The 21567-nt window shown below is 39.2% G+C and overlaps 2 non-coding genes across 2 annotated transcripts; both read left to right on the top strand.

The window, feature by feature from the left end:
- Positions 1 to 693: 693 nt before the first annotated feature.
- On the top strand, positions 694 to 812 carry LOC149419985 (5S ribosomal RNA). Its single transcript, XR_016302835.1, has one exon. It is a non-coding gene; the product is annotated as a 5S ribosomal RNA (ribosomal RNA).
- Positions 813 to 1134: 322 nt separating this feature from the next.
- On the top strand, positions 1135 to 1253 carry LOC149419984 (5S ribosomal RNA). The gene has a single exon (XR_016302846.1). It is a non-coding gene; the product is annotated as a 5S ribosomal RNA (ribosomal RNA).
- Positions 1254 to 21567: the final 20314 nt, after the last annotated feature.

The following is a 21567-nucleotide window of genomic DNA, read 5'->3' as shown; positions in this document are numbered from 1 at the left end:
ATCTCATAAATAATATGTATAACCAAAAATAAGGCAAAATACTTTTTATTTTGTGATTGATTGAAACTGCGGTAAACGTTCGTTTGCAGAAGAATTGTATAATAACCACTAATTCAAGTGGATTATTATTGATGGGTAGAATTTAATTATGAACTTGTCGGTCGAATATTTATACTGTTTACGTTTGCACTGTGATATCAGGTAGGTAAATTGTAAAAATACGAGATACAAAGAAGACACACCCTTTTACGCGAAGAAAAATGAGTATTGCCGAATTATTAAAATCCCTTTAAAAACGTGATGACAGGCCATTTCTTAAAAAAAAAAATGGGTGTGTCAAGCCTACGCAAGACAGAAGTGAAACTTCTAGTATTCTTCTCTCTCTCTCTTTTCATTTCATTCTCTCTTTTTTTCTGTCTATTGACATATTTATAAGTAGCATGTGATAAAAAAAATTAAAAGTTATAAAAAAAGAAAAAAAAAATTAGTTAAAGCGGGGATCGAACCTCGGTTCTTCACGACCACAGTCGTGCGCTCTGCCTGTAGACAGCGAAGATGAGTTAGGAGAGTGAGTTAAACTAGGTATATAATATTTACACCTTGCTAATGTTTTCAGTATTATTAGGGCTTTTTTATACTAATTTTCATATATTTATTGGCAGGTAGAGTAGAAATTAATATTGTTTAGCGTTTGCCAACGACCATACCATGTTGAACACACCGGTTCTCGTCCGATCACCGAAGTTAAGCAACATTGGGCGCGGTCAGTACTTGGATGGGTGACCGCTTGGGAACACCGCGTGCCGTTGGCCTATTTTTTATTTTAATTTCATGTTTTTTTTATTTTTTTATCATTACTATAATTAATAATATCATAAAATTCTTTAACTTTTCAAGTATGCTACAGGCCTAAAATATTACTTAGTGGATTGATATTATGGTCAACCATTGAAAAAAAAAATTCCTACAAACTTATTAATGTAATTACGATCTTTTTCAAGCGCGTATGTAATGATTATTTTTATCAACCTCGCACACACCTTGCTAATTTTTTCAATATTATTAGGGCTTTTTTATACTAATTTTCATATATTTATTGGCAGGTAGAATAGAAATTAATATTGTTTAACTTTTGCCAACGACCATACCATTTTGAACACACCGGTTCTCGTCCGATCACCGAAGTTAAGCAACATTGGGCGCGGTCAGTACTTGGATGGGTGACCGCTTGGGAACACCGCGTGCCGTTGGCCCATTTTTTATTTTAATTTTATGTTTTTTTTCATTTTTTTATCGTTAACATCATAAAAAATTTTATATCATTCTTTAACTTTTCAATTATGCTACAGGCCTAAAATATTACTTAGTGGATTGATATTATGGTCAACCATTAAAAAAAAAAAATTCCTTAAAAACAAAAAAATAATATTCCATGGCAGAGAATCGAACTCGGATCAACTGCTTCGAAAGCAACTATGCTGACCATTACACCACCAACGCCAGTTGTCGAGATGAGCTAAGAAGCATTTATATTTTACTTCAAAACTTTTACTACATCAAATGAACTTTAATCGGTCCCGCATTTTCGTTTCGGTCATGAGTTGGTTTTACTCCTCGAAATTGCATGACGCGCGTAAAGAAGTTTCACTTCAATATAAGAACATTCAGAATATATCGAAACACATGTTCATGCATCTGCGCTTATAAATATAATGATGAAATGCGAAAATATAAGAATTTTTATGAACTAGTATTCTGACATCCTCTTAAAACATTCGCGTTTTACTGATAGCTTGTTAGGAAATCTGTTGATTTTTGTTGTTTGTTTTTGGGGTGTTATGCCGTGTTGCGCTAACTTCTTCTTTAGCCGACGTTTCGGACAGCGTTGCAGTGTCCATCATCAGGGCAGATCCGGTAGATCCGAAGATGTGTGTCGAAACGACGGCTAAAGAAGGAGTTAGCGCAACATGGCATAACACCCCAAAAACAAACAACAAAAATGCTTTTGGCCGTGAGAATCTAAAAACTTACAATCTGTTGATTCATTCTTTAAAAAGTTAGGAAAACAAATAATTTGACCAGATTTTTAATAAAATAGCAATATTTTACACCAGTAAGTTTTCTCTGTCTATGCGTTCAGCATAATCAAGCTCATCTCATTCATACACGAATATCTCTTTCCTTCCTTTAGACATACAATAATTACTCTTAGGTATTATAGCAAAACCGTTATTAATTTTCAAAATATCGTATAATTATTAAAGCAGTAGTAGCAGACTGTAGCGTAGCTTTAGGTAAACAAGGGATGAGAGACAATATTGTGATTGTTAAGTTTTTGTGATGATTTCTCCCTCTGCCGGGCTGGGTTTGTTTTCCTCCGACTCGGTGAATTTACTTTTCACTACAGTGGCTATCCATTCATCTAATTGCAGATTTAATTCACTTGATGGTTCTACCGCATAAATTATACGGCAAAGGTGGTTTATTCTCCCAGGGAGGTGGGGTTACCTGGAATATTGAATTTCAACAAATCCACGGCAGTCTTCATTACTTCTAACCTAAAATAGCACGAAAACACGTGCGTTGTGAATACACTACACACAATTAATGGCGAATGCGAAATATATAATTAGGGTGGCATCATTTATCAACTGGTCAACATGTCAACTGGTCAACGTGGTCATCTGGTCAACATCTAGTCAGCATTTATCTGTGTATTCTCTAGGTACTTAGGTACTGGATACAAGTTAGAATAAGCGGCAAAATCATTGAGTTACTTGCAAATTAGTGAGATAAAATCGCGGTATTGTGTTTTATTATTAAGTCAAGTTTACACAATCATATAGGTCTTGAAATTTTTTTAGCACAACTTTTCGGAATTTAATTATATTTTTTTTAAAGTTTTTGGGATATTAACCGCTCTACATCCATAATAAATACAAATAATTCAAACAAACGAGCGCCCGAAAAATATGTACTCACCGACGGTTTTCGCGATTGTAGAGTTAGATAGCTCTTAATCTGTTTTTCTTTTTCAAATAATCCGGGCCTCTTCAAGACACGCATTAATAAATCCCTTCCCACAGTTCCTACCTTAACCCGCCGGGTGGCGATATTTCACTTAATAAAAATAGTTTTTACCTACGCTTAAGTGGCCGTTCCGTTTTCGAACAATTGTACCTAATCTAGGTACGTTCCAGTAATAAAAAAGATCTAAAACTCTTCATACTTTAAATGAGTTTTCTGTCCAATATGCAGTGCACATTCTTTAGGTATCTGTGTATTCGCAAAAAGGGTGTAAATGACGTAATTTAGCAAATACCAGGCATTTTGCTGAGTAATGTACTCCCAAATAACATTAATATGGAATAGCTTTCAATACCGTGTAACATGTTCAGCCGATGCATTCTCCTTGTCAAGCTATAGACCTCATTCATTCTTTATGGGATCAGTTTATTTTACTTAGTTCCTGCCCCATTCCGAGGGTGTCTCCACCCTAACGTATAAAAGTAGGAGCCGTCTTTGGTCGTACACAAATATTAGATCCCGGCCGAAATTACTTTGCGGGGCAAATTTTTATTTTTATGTTTGAAATATTACGCCACGTTTTTAGGATAACGCGGCCGCGATCTCCCCACTTTACGAGGGGCTCGGCTCGAGTGCAGGAACAAACTATTAACTTGATGAAAGTCGGGACTGTGAAAAATGCAAACTATTTACATATCAATGCTTTCTGCAAAGTGCAATTGACATTTTTCACGCCTTTTATAAAATTTTATGCCGCTATACACTTGAATTACTGGGTAGAAAAATACAAAGATATGTGTACGGTAGGTTGGTTCCAACTCTTTATTCTTTTATGATTTATTATCTGCCTGCAACAGAATGATGATGATTTTCAAACAAAATAACCGATATTACGCCGAACCTGCAACAACTCTGTGCATTTATTTAACTTATGTATGCAGTGCACGTACTTAGATATTCCTGAATTTTAATTTTATTTTACACACACTAAATGATCTGTCCTGAATTGACATAGTACATAACCATGTATCCATCCTTGGCGACGTTGAAAAGGGTCAACAAGGGGTTGATGGCATGGTTTCGTTATTTTAATGGTTAAGAAGAAGCTCGGATAAGAATGAAGGTGGAAATACGATCAGCAGATATTTTTGAAGGTCAGATTAAACAGGGCTTTATCGGAGTCCCGATACTTGAACCTGTCTAAGACCCTCAATTCAAGCATCTCAATAGAACCTTTGTTAGGAAGGAATATTCCAAGTGGCGTGCCTACTGTACATAACTAGTCATTGCTTTCACCTAATTTTTCTAATAATAATAACATAATAACGATCGATTATTGATATGAGAGTATGGAATGTATCGGGAGCATCTCCTATCCTCTTCCTTTTTTCCTCTTCCTCTCCCCTTCCTTTAACACCAAATTAAGATATTAAAACTTCATTTCCAATGAACTTTAACATAAAAAACTTCTGTGGCTTGACTTCAGTTAACTTGTTTATTTATATCTATCATTGTATATTATATAAAAGCTGTTTGTTTTTTTTTTAAAATAAATAAATAAACATGGCATTAATATAGCGGAGTTAAGTGTCATTTGACTTAAAGTGTAATAATATAACGAACTTCAAAACGGTATTTTTAGTATGTCATATTCTTAAAATTATGCCTTACCTAATACAGATCTAATAATATAACACTAAATGTACAGTTTATACAAAGTGATGACAAAACAAAAAATAACAATAACAGCAGAACATGACAAAACAAGGATATTAAAACTAAAACATAATATAAAACAGGAGGCAGTTTGTGCTCAGAAATGAGAATCTTCTGAGTAGACATTTAAAAAAGGTACAATAAAAAGGCAACCGAAACCAACCAATTACCGGATGTTTGAGAATATGGCTTATTATAAAATAGTGAAAAGAATTTAAGATTTATGAAAGCAAGAATTTTTTAAATTATTTTGATTTTAAAGTCCGTTTAAATTCAGCAAAATTCTGGAGATTAGTACGAGCATAGGGAAGTTTATTCCAAATGAGCGGGCCTGTCCAACGAAAAGAGCGATCATAGTGAACGGCTCGATTTGACCCAGAAAGTTCGATTAGACGATTACTAACATCTCGATCTGCTGACCTTAGAGTAAGCAGTCAATTGCTAAAGTTTTGCCGGATACATAGTTCCGACATATAGGCTGGAGCCATTTCTTGCAAATTCCTAAATCCGAAATGGCCTAAAATGTATATCTTGTAGATTTTCAGGTTCGCCCTGACTGAGGCACGATTCTAGCACGATTGTCTTAAAATTTACCCATTCCGTACGATATTTAATCTAGAAAAGGGGTCGTATTAAACATATGTCCCTCTCATACAGTGCTGTCGTCAGCATATCAGAATAGCGGTGTATCTTTTAAAAGATCGTAGATGTGCATTCATTTCAATATTTTTATTTGCATGGTATGTTAAATTCCCCAGTCATTCCTAGACCTCGCACTAATGCAATAATAAGTTATGATAATCACGGGAAATTAATTATCAATCAATTTTTGAAAAAGATAATAAATACAATTGTCTCTTGAAATATTATATTATTTTATTACAAGTAGGTAAGTACCTACATATCTTATCGCTTTTCTGAATCCTTAAAACAAACATTTTTAGAAAATTGTGGTTAAATTCAAAGCAAATTTTAATTCGTTGAACCAGATTTCACAGGGACAAATTTCACTGGAAAAACAACCCCATACAGTCAACCAAAATTACTATACACTTGATGATAACATGTTCATTTTCATTGTCATTTCAGTATTATTATACTGCACCCCTTGTCGTTAGGTATCGTAACAATCTATTTATTTATTTTGACATTTTTCATTAATAAAATACGCTGTTTGTATTATTTATTCCAGCATATTATGTTAAGACGCCGGAAGAATCATTCTGGCGTCGTTAAACAAGACGACGGATCTCTCGAGGGCGTGGACATAATTTAGTATCCCCTACACTCTCCATCCCCGGCTTCGAGTGCATGTAACGGCAAAGTCTTCAGCAATATAGTGCTTATACGTGTACTTCCATACAAGAAGCCAGATTTAGATGCAGGCACTTATATCAAACTTCTTCTTAGTATCCGTTTCCATTACTTATCTTTTGATTACTCTTACGTTGTAAAAATACTGTAATTAGACATTTTCTACTGAAACCTTATTATATTAAAAAAATATATTTTTGTGTTGTTCAATTAACAATGTTTGATATCTCGATGCAGTTAGAACTCTACTGCCCTATGAAGTCAAATATTAACTTGAAAACCAAGCACGCAATGTAAATTCTGCCATTTTCAATTTCATTTCAATGCTGAAAAAAAGAATTCTCCACATCCGATTTTTTTCAGATAATAATCCTATAAATAATATCGTAGCCAATAATCTCATAAAATGAAACAATATTGTATTACGTTATGTAAGCGTTCTACATTAATTAGTTCTTCAGGACACATATAACCATTTACTGTACTTATCCCGTAAGGATAATCATAACCTGTATTGGGAGTCGTGGATAACAATATGATTACGAATACAATACGCACAGATGTGAAAGTATCAGAAAATACATAAATTATCTAACGTATTAACTTATCTAAGTGAAACAGGAGTTATATATTTAATACAATATTATAGAAGACTTACAATATCTTTTCTTATTAAATACTCTAAAAATACACACATTTGAAGACAGGCGTAAAATAAACGACTTAACTTTTTTATTCTAAATTCTAAACTCTAAATTCGACTGTTGCAAACTTCTGCAACTCATAAACTTATGAATACCTACAATAACAACACGACAAAATACACTATTCCACTGCAACACACATAAGCGTAATTACCCAATACAACGGTTTCACACTATGGGAAACCAATACTTAGGTGATGTCGATATATTTAATATTAACTTTACGAATTTTGTGGATCACGTAAAATACTTATTTCAACACTATTCATAAATGGAAGTTGTACTTTTGTAAACCAGTTAAGTCGCTGTATTTTTTTAAATTTATGTTCTTGTTCTTTTTAATTTTGTTTCTTGCATATATTATTTTTTTCTATTGGTGCCCTTTTTTACTCATTTAAAGTACGCTCTAGCGTGTTTAAATCGCACTTTATGGAACGCGCGTTTTTTAAAGTTACCATGGCATCATCAACAAATCAACAAAATGTGAAGTCTAAATGTCAACTTTTAACTATAAATCTGACAGGAATATTTTAAACGTCAAATATAATGTTTGTGTTTTTCATTTCCATGACAACAAAATATTGTGATGTCACATCACGAATTCATTAATAGTTCTTATTTCCAAATTTTTAATAATAATATTGTTATTTTGTTGATTTATGTTTTCAAAGTGTACCAATAAAAAAAATAGCGTAAAGTATTCGTGGATAACTGGTCTTTTAAACACTTGCTTTATTTCGAGCACTCGGCTACGCCGTCGTGCTCGAAAAATCACGCGTGTTTTAAAGACCTGTTTATCCACTTATACTTTAATATACTATTTTAATGTAATTTTATTTTTATTATTTCTTTCTCATGTTTCAAAATTGTCTGTCATCAAAATTGTACCACCTACATGTAAAAGCCCTGGCGTTAAATAAATAAAATAAAATAAAATGAAAATAACAAGTTATAAAAGTCTGTTTAATATTAAAAAAAACGTATAACACGGTATGTATAAAAGTTTCACTTGTTTACAGTTTTCCTTATAATTTACCCAATTGTCTATCAGTCTGGAAGATAAGGATACGTTTTCACTCTAAAATAATTGTATTTGTTGTTCAGGTGTTGTTGAACTTGCTATTATATACAGAGCTCAGTGCTATAATATGGTTATAACCCATCGGGACTTGAACCCGTGTTGAAAATTGGCTAGCTCAGTGAAAGGGTAAGCAGATGAGAACTCGGATACAATCAGGGGTGAGGAACTCCTTTATTCATTAGTTCGTCCGTCGGTCAGGAGTTTGGAAAAGGCCATCACAATAATAACACATGAGTAAAAGGCACAAGGTATATTAATCATCTTCTAAAGAAAACACAGGGTTGAATTGGATCTCTACTCTCTTCTCTCTCTGTAACGACCGGATGAAACGAGGATTTCACATGTATTAATGATTTGAACACAAGAAAGAGGTGTAACGGAAGCTTACAGGTTTCCAGGTTCTGATGATGGGTAGCGGCATGGCGTGTCGAGTCGTAGATGTACTGCGTCTCCGGGGTACGCAATGGTCAATCGTTATTGCGTCACACTTGGAATTTACCGGAAGCAAGGCTCCGACGGTGAAGCTGGAGTGGAGATGTCGGCACATGTTTGTGACTTGGGTGTGTGATATTAATTATAAACTAGAACAAGATCACGTCTGTTTCTAATAATGCATAATTTGCGCGGCAATCAATGCAAGCGTTGCTGAATTTGTTCCGCGAGCGGCCACGCTGTTGAGGGGACCGGGGTCAAAATTAGACTGGCGGCTCGGCGGGCAGCGATGGGTCTCGAGCCGTGGACTCTGTGGGTGGTCCGTCACGTATGCCGCGACCGTTTGCATGGGGAAAGTGGGGTTAAAGTGAGCATCCTTTTTATGTAGGGTGACTTGTATTACGTAACACATTCCCCCTCCGCCAGTAAAAGGCGACGTGGTAATGAAGCTTTAGGCGCAAAAAATCCTCTTCACCTTGTCGTGAGGGAAGTAGAGAGAGAAAAGCAGTGTTGATTTAACAAAAAAACAAAGAAAAAATACATGGTTATGCAGTGATGAAAAGACAAACATACAAGGTTATGCAGTGATGAAAAGACAAACATACAAGGTTATGCAGTGATGAAAAGACAAACATACAAGGTTATGCAATGATGAAAAGACAAGGACTCAAAAATTTCATTGGTCTGTAAGCTAAGTTTGACGAGCGTAGTGTTTTCGTAGAGTACCAAGTGGACGTAATTTCACTGAAGTTATTAAAGTTACACTTTCACTGTAACTTGACCCATTTGAGATTGCACTCAAGTATCACTAGGGCCATAGAAATTGAACTGTGCTTCTTGGTTGTGGTTGAGAGATGGTGATGTTGAGGGCCAGAAGTATCCGGGTTCTGTTGTTGTACCAGCGTGAATTCCATTATGCTGATGTGGTGGAGCAGTGGTTGTCAAGGTGAAATGAAGTTGGTAATAACATGGGGTAATACCAGTAAGTTGATTGATGATTGATGCGTGTGATGGCTATTATGTTGAGTTTGCGCATAGGCAAGTGGTTGATTTGTACAACGGCCAGTAGTTGATTGCACAACGGCAAGTAGTTGATTTGTACAAATGGCAAGTGGTTGATTGCACAATGGCAAGTGGTTGATTGCACACTGGCAAGTAGTTGATTGCACAATGGCAAGTAGTTGATTGCACAACGGCAAGTTGTTGATTGCACAATGGCAAGTGGTTGATTGCACAACGGCAAGTAGTTGATTGCACAATGGCAAGTGGTTGATTGCACAACGGCAAGTGGTTGATTGCACAATGGCAAGTGGTTGATTTGTAAGAACGGCAAGTGGTTGATTTGCAGGAACATAACTAACCTTGAGCTGGCATGCTCTGAGGTTGGTTCTTTTGAATGTGGTTTGAATGATGAGACAACTTGATTTGCTACTACACGCACGACTCACACCTAATTTGGGTGCGGTCGGGTGTTTTTGGTACGCAAAGATTGGAGAGATGTGAGTGATGGAAGTGAAGGCGGCAAAGAAGTGAAGCTCAGCTTGCAGGTGATGAGGAGGGCTGCTGGTCTTTTTTTTAATCCAGGGACAGGTTATTATTAGAGCCAAAATTCTTGAAGTTTACCTGCCTGGTAGACCAATGATGCAAAAACGTTTAGAGAGAAACAAATTGTGTTCAAGAGAAAAGACAAAAAGACAAAAAAAACGTAGTTGGTTAGAGAGGAGAGAGAGTAGAGAGAGATCCAATATGCTGATTATACCACGAGTTTCCCGAGATTGGGAAGACAAAACAAAATATCACGACTGGCGCGAGGTTACCTATTTGATATACAAGGTATAGGTAGGTGGTTGTACAGTAGTAACACCAAGTTTCTGAAAGAAGTTGGCCTTCCATGGCCGGTGTTAGCGCTTGAGCGATAACAACTTACGACTTTCAAAATTACAAGAAATGTGTTGATTACCTAGGAATGGGGTGAAAAGGAGAGGTTATTTTGAAGCAAATTTCATGGATAAAGATTGCCTTATAGACAGACGATACGCTATGTGCGTAGGGTACACCTTCCAGATTCATGAAATTAACCTCAAGGATAATGAGGGATGAAAAAAAAAATGGCGTTGAGCGAGAAGGTCTGTTGGTAATGGAGCTGATTCCCCATTCGATCTCTATGTGAGGACGAAATGTGGTCAACCAGCAGATTTCCTAGCTTCTTACAAATGTACATGAGTTTGATGCAGGGGTGAAGGATGGAGGGTTGAGTAGCGAAAATTGATAGTGACTGAGCTAATCCTCAATTCGATCTCTATGTGAGGACGAAATATATCAACCAGCAAATTTCGTAACTCTTTACAAATATACATGAATTTGATGAAAAGTTGAAGGAGAATACACAGTTATAACAATCTAATCTTTCACGTGTATTTGGTGAAAGATTAGGGGTCGTTTTTAATCTTCTACAGTTTGTAAGAACATGACAGACCCTTGCTCAAGCTTCACAAACCTGGGAGTTTTTCTTATTCGTCTCCCAGACAACGATTTAGGAGGTTTTGTGTCACTGTCTCGATTAACTCCCACGACACAACACCTCATAACCAAAAGTGAAGCTGATGGCTAGTCCATGGTCAATGGATAGTGGATGGTTCTTGGGTCCGCTGACAAGAAGTCCACAGGTATCAGTTAGCGAAAAGAAATTGCTGAATGCACAGCTTCATGTTTGTTTGAATAGAACAAAAAATTCTCACTACAGTGAAGGACATTTCCCTCAGTGTCACGAGTTATACAAAAGGGTCCCAATTAAGGGCGGAAAGTCAGGGTAAAATGATCTACGTCCGGTAGAACAAGTACATAGTGTCAATTTATTTAAAGAAAACAACAACAAGATATTTTATCGTTCGCACGAATCATGGTAAGTATTATAACGTCTTCACGTCTCATGTAGAAGTTGAACGAATTACGAAAGGACCCTAGTATTGAAAGGATGGTACAACATAGATATTTATAACCATTTAATGGAACAAATTATCTCTTTGGCCACAGTGTATGTTAGCCAGTAAAAAGTAATTATAACGAGCTTCTCGTATCATGGTAGATATTATAACATTCTCATGTAGAGTGTTCGACTTTATAACGATCCCTCGTCTCATGGTGGATATTGTAACATTCTCATGTATCATGAAAATAACAAATCAACGTTCAATAATAAAAAAGTACCATTTCAATACCGGAAAAAGATACATACACAATGTCAAAACCAATCAAGTTGTGGCTATTGGTATTATCAAAAAGGACGATGGCATAACCTTTGGTTGGGTTTATGCGTTAAGTTGGAAATAATACAAGACATATGCCTAAGGATGTCTTACAAGACACACAGTTATAGCAGAAGAGACCTATTGGTTTTACTAACTCTTTGCTTACAAAAAGGTTTGTAGTGGTTTATTTAAGACCTGATAGGGTTTTACCTACTTAAAATGACCAAACAAAAACTGGGGAACACATTTGGTGTTGCCAAAATTGCCACGAACACGAATGTTGTGAGCTTTATGATACAAATTTAATACAAAAGGCACCTAGAGACACAGGATGACTTAATATGAGTGGCCTGGCTCGATGTATTTGACAAGGCAAATTAATGCTATTTAAGTAAAAAATAATACATAATATAACAAATTGGGGTCAGGAAGTTGAGATCTTAAGATTTTACATACTCAATGTGACCGAAAGGTGTTATGTATGATACATTGTTATTGATGAGGAGGGCAAATCGGCGTTTGTTCTCCTTTACAACAACCTTTTTCAGAATTGACGTGTCAATATCAAATTCTGAAAAAACAACAAATTAGAGCAAATGGGAATGTTGAGCGCCATTCAATTTTTAGAAGAAACTGAAAAAACTTTAAACAAAGGTAATTGTAACTTTTATTTTTTTTTTTTTTTATATTTACTCCACACAGGAGGCCCTGAAGAAAATAATTTCCCTCGGGGCCTATGTCATCTTTGGGGATGCTGTGTGGAGGGTCTTTTTTTGGAGAGGAAGGAGTGAACATGGGTCTTGAAGAGTCCCATGTTGTAGGAGGGAGGAAACACAGAGGCCGGCAGTTCGTTCCACAGCCGAGCTGTTGAACTTAAGAACGAATCGTAGAAGCGACCCGTTCTCATGTGACAAGTGTCAACTGTGTACAAATGTTGGGCGCGCGTTTGGCGTGTATCCCGACTACGCACCGGTGCCGAAGGGATCAATGACGCTAGTTCCTCAGAGCATCTTCCATTGTAATACCGATAGAACAAGGACAGCATACCTACCTGACGCCTGTGCTCTAAAGATTGCAGTCCGTTTGTTAAGATTGGGGAATCTATCAAACGGACCGCCCGTTTCTGCACAGAGTCAAGGGTTTTTTTCAGGTATTTTGGGGCTCCAGACCAGAGATGGCTGCCAAATTCGACAGTAGGGCGAACTTGCGATTTGTACAGGGTGAGCAGTTGTGTACTATTAAAGTATCTGCGGGCCCTGTACAGTACGCCCAGCTTCTGAGAGGCCAACTTTACTCTGGCTTCGATGGAGCCCCCGTACCTGAGCTGGTCACTTATAGTTACACCAAGCATATCAATGGAAGGCCTGTTCGGAAGATTGCTTCCGTTGAAGGAGACTAGATTATCATTTGGATCCCTTTTAGACGTAATCAGACAGGATTGGGTCTTTGAAACATTAAATTCGACGAGATTATTTTTACCCCAGGAGGAAATACTCTCGAGATAACCGTCCATTCTCTGCTTCAAAGCCCTCCGAGCCGTTGGAGTTTGTGTGCCCTTTGGGGGCTTGTCAAACAAAAAGCTATCATGAACTGTACTGTCATCCGCGTAGCAATGAATCGGTGCACATGTCAAAAGGTCATTGATGTGCAACAAAAACAAAGTCGGAGACAGAACCGATCCCTGTGGGACGCCAGCATTTATGGAGTGCGAGGAAGAGGTGAAACCGTCAGCAACCGCCTGAATCGACCTATCCCTTAAAAAGTCAGCAATCCACGTACACAGGGATGCGGGAAGTCCGTAAGAATGCAATTTGTTGACAAGTCCTCGGTGCCAGACCCGGTCAAAGGCCTTGGATATGTCTAGTGCGACCGTTTGGGTCTCACCGTGACGTTCCAGGCACCGCCCCCAAACATGCGTCACATACGCGAGAAGATCACCGCACGAGCGGTTCCGCCGGAATCCGTATTGACGGTCGTTGATAATTTTGTTCTTCTCGAGGTATGTGAGCAGTTTGTCGTTGATCACACGTTCCATCACTTTGGACAGAACTGATGTGATCGCTATGGGGCGGTAGTTGGCCGGGTTGGAGCGGTCACCTTTCTTGGGAATAGGGTGAATTACCGCTTTTTTCCAACCAGAGGGCACAGTGCCACACTTCAGGGACATTTTGAAGAGCTTTGTCAAAACTGGAACTATTTCCGCAGCACACCTCTGCAATACCAGGGCAGGTATTCCATCAGGTCCACTAGCTTTGTTAACATCGAGCCCCCGTATGACGTGGAGTACATCCCGATGCCGGATCCTCAGCTTTTTCATATAGAAGCCGCAGTGAGGAACCGACGGCGGAACAGCACCCCCGTCGTCGAGGGTCGAGTTTTCCGCAAACATTTTCCCTAATAAGTTAGCCTTTTCGGTGGCGGTGTTTGCTAGTGAGCCGTCAGGTCTGGTAAGAGGTGGCAAACTGGGTTTGCAAAAATTTCGACCTATTGAGCCCGCAAGCGACCAGAATGCTCTGCTGCCATGCGGGCAGGCAGCCAGCTTTTTGCTGATCTGCAGGTCGTGTTCGAATTTTGACCTATTGATTTATTTATTTATTTATTTATTTAATATCAACGGTATAAATATACCATAAACAATGATAACATGTCACAGTTAAAATCGTAGAAATATTTTCAAAAAGAATTACAAATATATGTGGCATTTGATTGTGAAATGACATTAGAGAGTAAGTAAGTAAGTAAACAAGAGATACAAGTACATAAGTTTCTATAGTGCAAATAAGGTAGAATTAGATTAAATTAATATTGATTGAAAAGATTTGATAGCAAAGCCCTCTTGTACCTACCTTGCGTGCAGTTAAATAGATCTGCCACATCTGCGTATCTATTACTAACTTGATGCAACCTAGGTACAAGCGAGTGTTTGGAATACTCAGTCCTGATATTGTTGCATTTAAACAAAATTTTAGAACGAGTAGCTCTCGTGGGTATATGAAATTCAATGAGGTTAATTAAATCAGGACTGTCTATACTACCATTGATGATTCTCTTGCATTCCTTTGCCGATTTGTTGTATGCTGATCTGCTTTCGGGCGTTCGAGATGTGTTGTAGGCTCGGTAAGCCGCGTTTTTTCGTCGAACTGCTTCGGAGCATTGTCGACTGAACCACGGCTTTGAGTCCACACCAGTTTCTTTAGTAGTCGATTGTATGAAGCCATCCATCGCCGATTTGATGACTTCACCAATCTCCTGGGCACATCTTGAAGGGTCCGAAGTCCGAAAACAAACAGCTGACCACGGAAAAGCGTTGAAATGGGCCCGCATACCGAACCAATCTGCTGACCTATAGTGCCACACTTTTCTCCTCAGCCTCTCATTGGTTGGTCCGAGGCTAACGGGGATTGATGTCGTCACTAGGCAGTGGTCAGATGATCCCAGAGGCGCTGTGACGTCAATCTTATAACCGTGTGGCACAGTAGTTAAGAATAGGTCTAACAGATTGGAGCGGTGAGTCTGGACATCAGGAACCCTTGTAGGCTCCTGAACCAATTGCTCTAATCCGTAGCAAATGGCAAAGGATTCCGCCTGTCGGCCAGCCGAGTCCGTTGGGCCTGAGAACTTCAACCATGGTTCGTTATGAACGTTGAAGTCCCCCAGAACAACAAACTCGGCCGAAGGGTAGCGGGGCAAGAGATCATCAATAGTATCGCTCAAATGTTTGAAGAGCTCGGAAGTGTCTGATTCGCTATGGTTCGGTGAGCGGTATAGACATGCGTAGAATCTTGCCGTACTGGCAAGATTGACGCGCACCCACATTACGTCGAATCTGGAGTTTTCCAGACTCAATAGTCGCACACAGTTGACGTCAGCTCGACTATAGAGGCAGACTCCTCCTTTCAGTCGGAATTTGCTTGCGAGGGTAAAGCCCGGGCAGTCCAGATAGGAGGAGTCTGGCGGCTCGGCTATCTGAGTTTCGGATAGGAAAAGAAGGTTGGGACGTTGGGACAAAAGATGGTGATGGACGGAATTTAAATTTGTGTGCAGGCCGCGAATGTTGGCAAAATTTACCAACAGTTTTGGCCCGCACCGGGGACGCCTGCTACTCGCCGCTGTAACGATGTTAAAATTGTTGTGTTGTATGTTCATGAATTTTTTTTTTTATTTTTTTTATTTTTTTTATAAGGGTAGGAGGTGAAAGGAAAGGTCTGGAAAGGAAAGGTATGAGGGGTGGGTAGGAATCTGGGGTTCAGGCTGTCCAGGAGTGATGAGCGTTTGGTTCCAGCCCACCCACTGCGGTGCTAGGCGATAGGCTGGGAGAGTCCGGCTGGAGAGGGCATCCAATGCGCCCCAAACGCTGCTGCTGGGTCCCCTCCGGTCACGAACCGGCACAACAGCAGTGGCGGGGTTTTTTCACTCGCTGATGGGGCAGCCCACCCTTAGTCGTGAGTCTGAGGGTCGGGCCCCTGTACTATCGAGCGGCCCGGACAGCGGTCACCGGTTGTAAAGGGTCTCCCTCAACCAGCATCTCCCAACCGGCCCGCCACGCAGAAGGTGGGCCGACGCACCCGCCACCAAGACCTGGGCAAACCTTAACCCATGAACCCGGGCACCCCTGCTAAGTCACCAAACGTAGCGAACCACTTGGGGTGACCTGTGGCAGAGGTGTTGGTAATCCAATAAATGGTTCCCAGGGCGGCGGTACCCATTCCCGCCTACCAAATTGAAAATACACTTGTGTAATTTGAATCAAATGACGATACCAAACTGGAATTTACACACGCATTATGATTACAAATTACAGGGGTAGAATATTCACCTCAATTGGGTGTATGTTGAAAAGGGTCATTGTTTTATGTACGATGTAACCCATTGGAACAAATGTGATGAACAAATGTGAAAGAACAATGTGAAGAACAAGTGAAGAACATGTGAAGAACATGAGAGAGAAAAAAAAATTTATAATACAACGTTGTACGTGACTTTTTGTGGTAGTTTCGACAAAAAATAGTTATGTATTTAGTGTTGTAAGTGTCAGAATAGTGACGACTAACAATTAATGTCCAAGGTCATGACTCCGGGAGCATAAACTGTTTGGGAGGCGTAAAAAGTCTCTTGACTGGAATGATCAGTTCCAGAGAAGATACGTACAAAATATGAGTACAATTTATAAACATTACACGGTGAGGTGTGACAAAGAAACAAAAATAACAAAAGGTTTATACAAAAGAGCATAGTTGTACATGTATGGGTAAGAAATGATTTAAAAACCACAGTTGACACTTCTGTGTTTTTAGAAAAATGAGAAGGTTACCTTGCAGAGGTCGAAATGCGAGTTTTTATATGAAACTTACGCGATAAGACATGCCGTTTGTCTGCACGAGGGCCAAATCTCGTGGGACAAAGGTAGAGCCAAAAGTTTGTTAGCTATGTGTGTGGTGACCTAGTGAAGGTGGTGTCCATTGTGTCCACACTTCCTAGTTTGACAATATCTTTCACGTGGTAGTTACCGATGTGTTTACCAGAGGCGTCCGATAGGGTATATACTACATCTGAGATTTTTCTCAGCACTTTTGCTTTAACAAAGCGAGGAGCCAGTTTTGCAGAGAAGTACAGAGCACCTTGTGAGAGTGTGTTGTTGCGTCTCCAAACTGTGTCGTTTTCCTTAAAGGTAACATGTTTCCTGCGTAAATTGTATCTGTTTGCACTTTTTTTGTGAGCAAGTATTAGCGCATCTATGACTTCGCTGTAAATAGCGGAAAGTTCTTCAAGACGGTGAGCGTAGTTCTCTGATGGGTTATCAGTAGAAAGGGAAGATGATGGGGAGCTAGCGTCCCAATGCAAGGATTCATGGACAATTTTTTCCATACCATGTTTCAGGAAGAAAGGGGTGTATCCAGTAGTGAGGTTCACCGTATTGTTTAGTGCAGCTTGAATTTTTTCTAGATTTTTGCACCATGTTTGTTGATCTTTGTCAACCAGGATTGCCAGAGCTGTATTGATGGTCTGGTTGTAACGCTCTACTGTATTATTTTGAGGCGTGTAAAGTGTATTATAGAAAATATCTTTTATGCCGTATTTGGCCAGAAATTCCTTGAATTCCAGAGCTATGAATTGTTTTCCATTATCGCAAATGATGGTGCGAGGAGTGCCGTAGGGGATAAAAAATGTTTTTTCTAACAAGTTTATGATTGCAGATGCTGTGGCTCTTTTTAATGGGAAGATCCAACAGAACTTGGTGAATATATCCACTATGCTAAGTATATGCATGTTTCCGGCGTAGCTTCTGAGGAAGGGGCCGATGAGATCCATAAAGAGTGATTGTAATGGCCTGTCCGCTCGTTTAGGGTTATTCATGAGACCAGATGGGGGTGCAGTACTATGTTTGTATGCTTTGCAAATGTCGCACTTAGAGACGTAGTTGAGAACTTGTTTAAACAGGCCTGGCCAGTAATACCTTAAGGCTATTTTCTTATAAGTTTTGAAAGTTCCTGGGTGTATGGATCCGGGGCCGCTGTGATTGTCGATGATAATTTTTTGTGTGTCCTCTGAGGGGATGACTAGCTTCCAAGCATAGTCCTCGAGTATAGACAGTTGTGGTTTGCAGTTACGATATAACCGACCTTCCTTTATAATAAAGTTGAGAAATTTTTGCGGGTTGTTCCTGCATTCCTCGTAGGTTTTTAAATACCAAGTGTCTTTGGTGGTAGGAGTTGGTGTTGCTTCTTCGGAGGTCAGAGTGGCGAGTTCTATTCTTGAGAGGGCGTCTGGGACAATATTGTCTGCGCCTTTACGATGGATAACATTAAAGGTGTATTGGGATAGGCGAGACGACCAGCGGGCCAATCTGCCAGAAGGGTTGCTTAAAGAAATCAACCATTTTAGGCTGCTATGATCGGTAATGACTGAGAACTTACTGCCTTCGATATAGCCGCGGAAATGGTGGATAGAGTCCATGACTGCGAGTAGTTTTTTTTCAGTTATCCCATAGTTTTTTTCGTGTTTATTTAGACTACGAGAGAAGTATGCCACTGGGTGTTCGCCGTCGGGGAATTCTTGTGTTAGGACTCCGCCGATTCCAACGTTGGAGGCGTCTGTATGCAGGGTGAAAGGCAGATTGAAATCTGGACAGTTTAGTACCGGTGCAGATTGCAGTGCTGTTTTTAGAGAGGTGAAAGCCTTTTCAGTTTCAGTGGACCAAGTGAAGTTACTGACACCTTTTCGGGTACCGGTAATTTTATTAAGAGGGGCCGCTATTGTGGAGAAATCCCTTATGAATCTTCTGTAGTATCCGGCGAGGCCAAGGAAACCTTTAACTTCTTTAGCGTTCTTTGGCCTGGGAAAGTTTGTCATAGCTTCGACTTTGGCAGGGTCGGTCCTTAGACCTTTTTCGTCTATTACAAAGCCGAGGTAGCGTAGGCGTGATTTGCAAAATTCGGATTTCTTTAGGTTGATTGTTAATCCGGCAAACTTGAGTTGTTGGAATACTTTTTCTAGGGTGGTGATGTGTTTTTCGAACGTGTTGCTGATGATTATTAGGTCGTCCAAGTAGCAGAACAAATTATTGTCGGATTCGGGGCCGAACAGTCTGTTCATCAGTCTTTGTAGCTCAGCAGGGCTGTTTTTTAAACCGAAAGGGAGTCGCTTGTGTTGCTGCATGGGTTGAAAACCTGAGGTGCAATGTTGAATGCTTTCCAAAAATCGACTCCAAGAATAAATTTCTGGGTGATGGTTGGTACGATTAGAAAATTTATTGGAAATGATTTGCTTCCACACTTGACAGGTAGGACAATTGCTCCTGTGACTTTTTGAGTGTTGTTGTCTACAGTGGTGACGAAAGCGGGGTGTTTTTTGATTGTGAATCCATTGTTGACAAAGGGAATGTGGGCGTTACCGCTGAGGCAGCTAACTGAAGCTCCACTATCCAGTAGTCCAGAGAAGACGACGTCATTAACAGAAAAATGCGCGTATGGGCGACCATCTTTAGCTTGGGTGCAGCTCACCGTAGAAAGTTGTAAGGCCTCTTTGAAATATGCAATGTGTTTCAACCACTCGGTCCATTCAGTAGGCCTGGATATTGAATGAATTTTCGAGGGGTTGAGTCTTAGTTTTTTGGAGTTCTCTTGGACCAATTTGGCGGAGGTTTAGAGAAATCTGTAGGTGGTCTTGCAATTAAGTTGTAAGAAGGATGTATTCTTTCAAGATTATTTCTTGATCTCTTGAAGATTTCTCTCAAGTTATCATGTTGAGGAGAATGGTCACGGGGCGCTTTTGGTGGCCTCTGTTATCTAGGGTATACGAAAGTTTGGCTTGTCTGAAGCAAGATGATTGTGTGTGCCCGGTTCTTTTGCAGAAGGTGCAAAACTTCTTGTCGTTAAACTCTGGTTTGATTTGATTGGTTGACCGAGAGGCGAGGCTTGGTAGAAGGGGCTCGTTAGAAGGCTTGGTGTTTCTTCTTTTATCTTGGTAGTTTTCTAGTAGTAGACAGACATCCTTGAGTTGTTCTACTGAGGATTTTTTTTGAGAGGTTATTATGTTCTTATATCTTGCTAGGAGGCCATCAGTCAAGATAGGGACTAGCTCTGTTTCACTAGCTCTGTTTCAGGGAGAGTTGTCAGTTTGATGTTTAGAAGATCTGCTCTCTGGGCGTATTGTGCTACTGTTTCGTTGGAGAATTGTTTGATGGAAAACAGAGTAGACTTGATCCTATGCTGCGTTTCTTTTGGTGCGAAACTTTTCAGGAGAGCAGCTTTGAGTTCGGGCCAGGAGTTAACTTTTTTCTTGTGGATTCTATGCCAGGAAAGTAGCTCGTGCGAGATGAGATCTATGAAGTTACGGTGTAGTATCTCAGTAGGAATGTTGCGTATCGCGGCTGTTTCTTCAATTCAGTCGATGAAATCTTCTACGTTAGTATTGCCGTTGTACTTTATTTTCCATCCAGTTAGGTCGAAGGGTTTTGTGGTTTCCTTGATGGGTATAACTGGTGGTTTAATTTCTGTGCAAGTAAGTATGCTTGTGTCAGAGATTGTTATACTGCCGGGTTGAAATTGCAGTCTCCTTATATATTTCCTGTTGTAAAATGTTGCGTATTTAATCAGGACGTTTTTGGTTTTGTTGAAAGGAGAAATATTCCTGTCGTTTAATTCCTTTTCTAAGCTTTGAGTACTTTGAGAGCAGATGTTGGCTATTATGCCTAAGGTGTTGTTTTGAGGATTCATTTTGTGGAAGTCGAGTTAGACTTTTTGAGAAGAAAAGAATTGTCAGAGTGTGTGGCTGGTTATTTTTCAAAAAAACAGGGATTTGCTTGTGATGATGGGTGAAGAATTTTGTGAAACTTTTTTTTTAAAGTCTCAATATGGGAAAAAAAATGGCCAGCGGTTTCCTTGCATTTTTGATGGAAAAGTCCCTGAGATGTGCGTTTTTGAAAAAAAAAAAAAAAATTCCGAAAAAATTTTCAAAGTTCCCGATTTGTGAAGAAAAATTGAAAAAAATTTCAAAGTCCTTGATTTTTGAAAAAATGGCCAGGGGTTTCCTTGCATTTTTGATTGAAAAGTCCCTGAGATGTGCGTTTTTGAAAAAAAATTCCGAAAAAATTTTCAAAGTTCCCGATTTGTGAAGAAAATCTTTGAAAAAATTTCAAAGTCCTTGATTTGTGAAAAAACGGCCAGGGGTTTCCTTGCATTTTTGATGGAAAAGTCCCTGAGATGTGCGTTTTTGAAAAAATATTCCGAAAAAATTTTCAAAGTTCCCGATTTGTGAAGAAAATCTTTTGAAAAAATTTCAAAGTCCTTGATTTGTGACTTGGGAAGTAAACCTTTATGGTTTTGGATCACTATGTGATGTTTAAGATGTCCGAAAAGAAGTAAACGTCTATTGCGCACTTTGTGATAGAATACCGGTACTTGAATTATTGTCGAGTGACGATTCGTAAAAGTTGTAATTTAACACAGAACAGTTTTAATGTGACACGGTTGTTTTGGATTTAACGCGATGGTTTGTAGAACAGCTATGATTTTTTGGGAGAAAACATAGTATTCAATGGTTATTA

Source organism: Hesperophylax consimilis, chromosome 11 (assembly GCF_061612785.1).
Source record: "Hesperophylax consimilis isolate HC1 chromosome 11, BYU_Hcon_1.0, whole genome shotgun sequence".
Classification (NCBI taxonomy): domain Eukaryota; kingdom Metazoa; phylum Arthropoda; class Insecta; order Trichoptera; family Limnephilidae; genus Hesperophylax; species Hesperophylax consimilis.
Note: the sequence above shows the minus strand (reverse complement) of the source record. Positions and strands in the feature narration are given on the sequence as shown.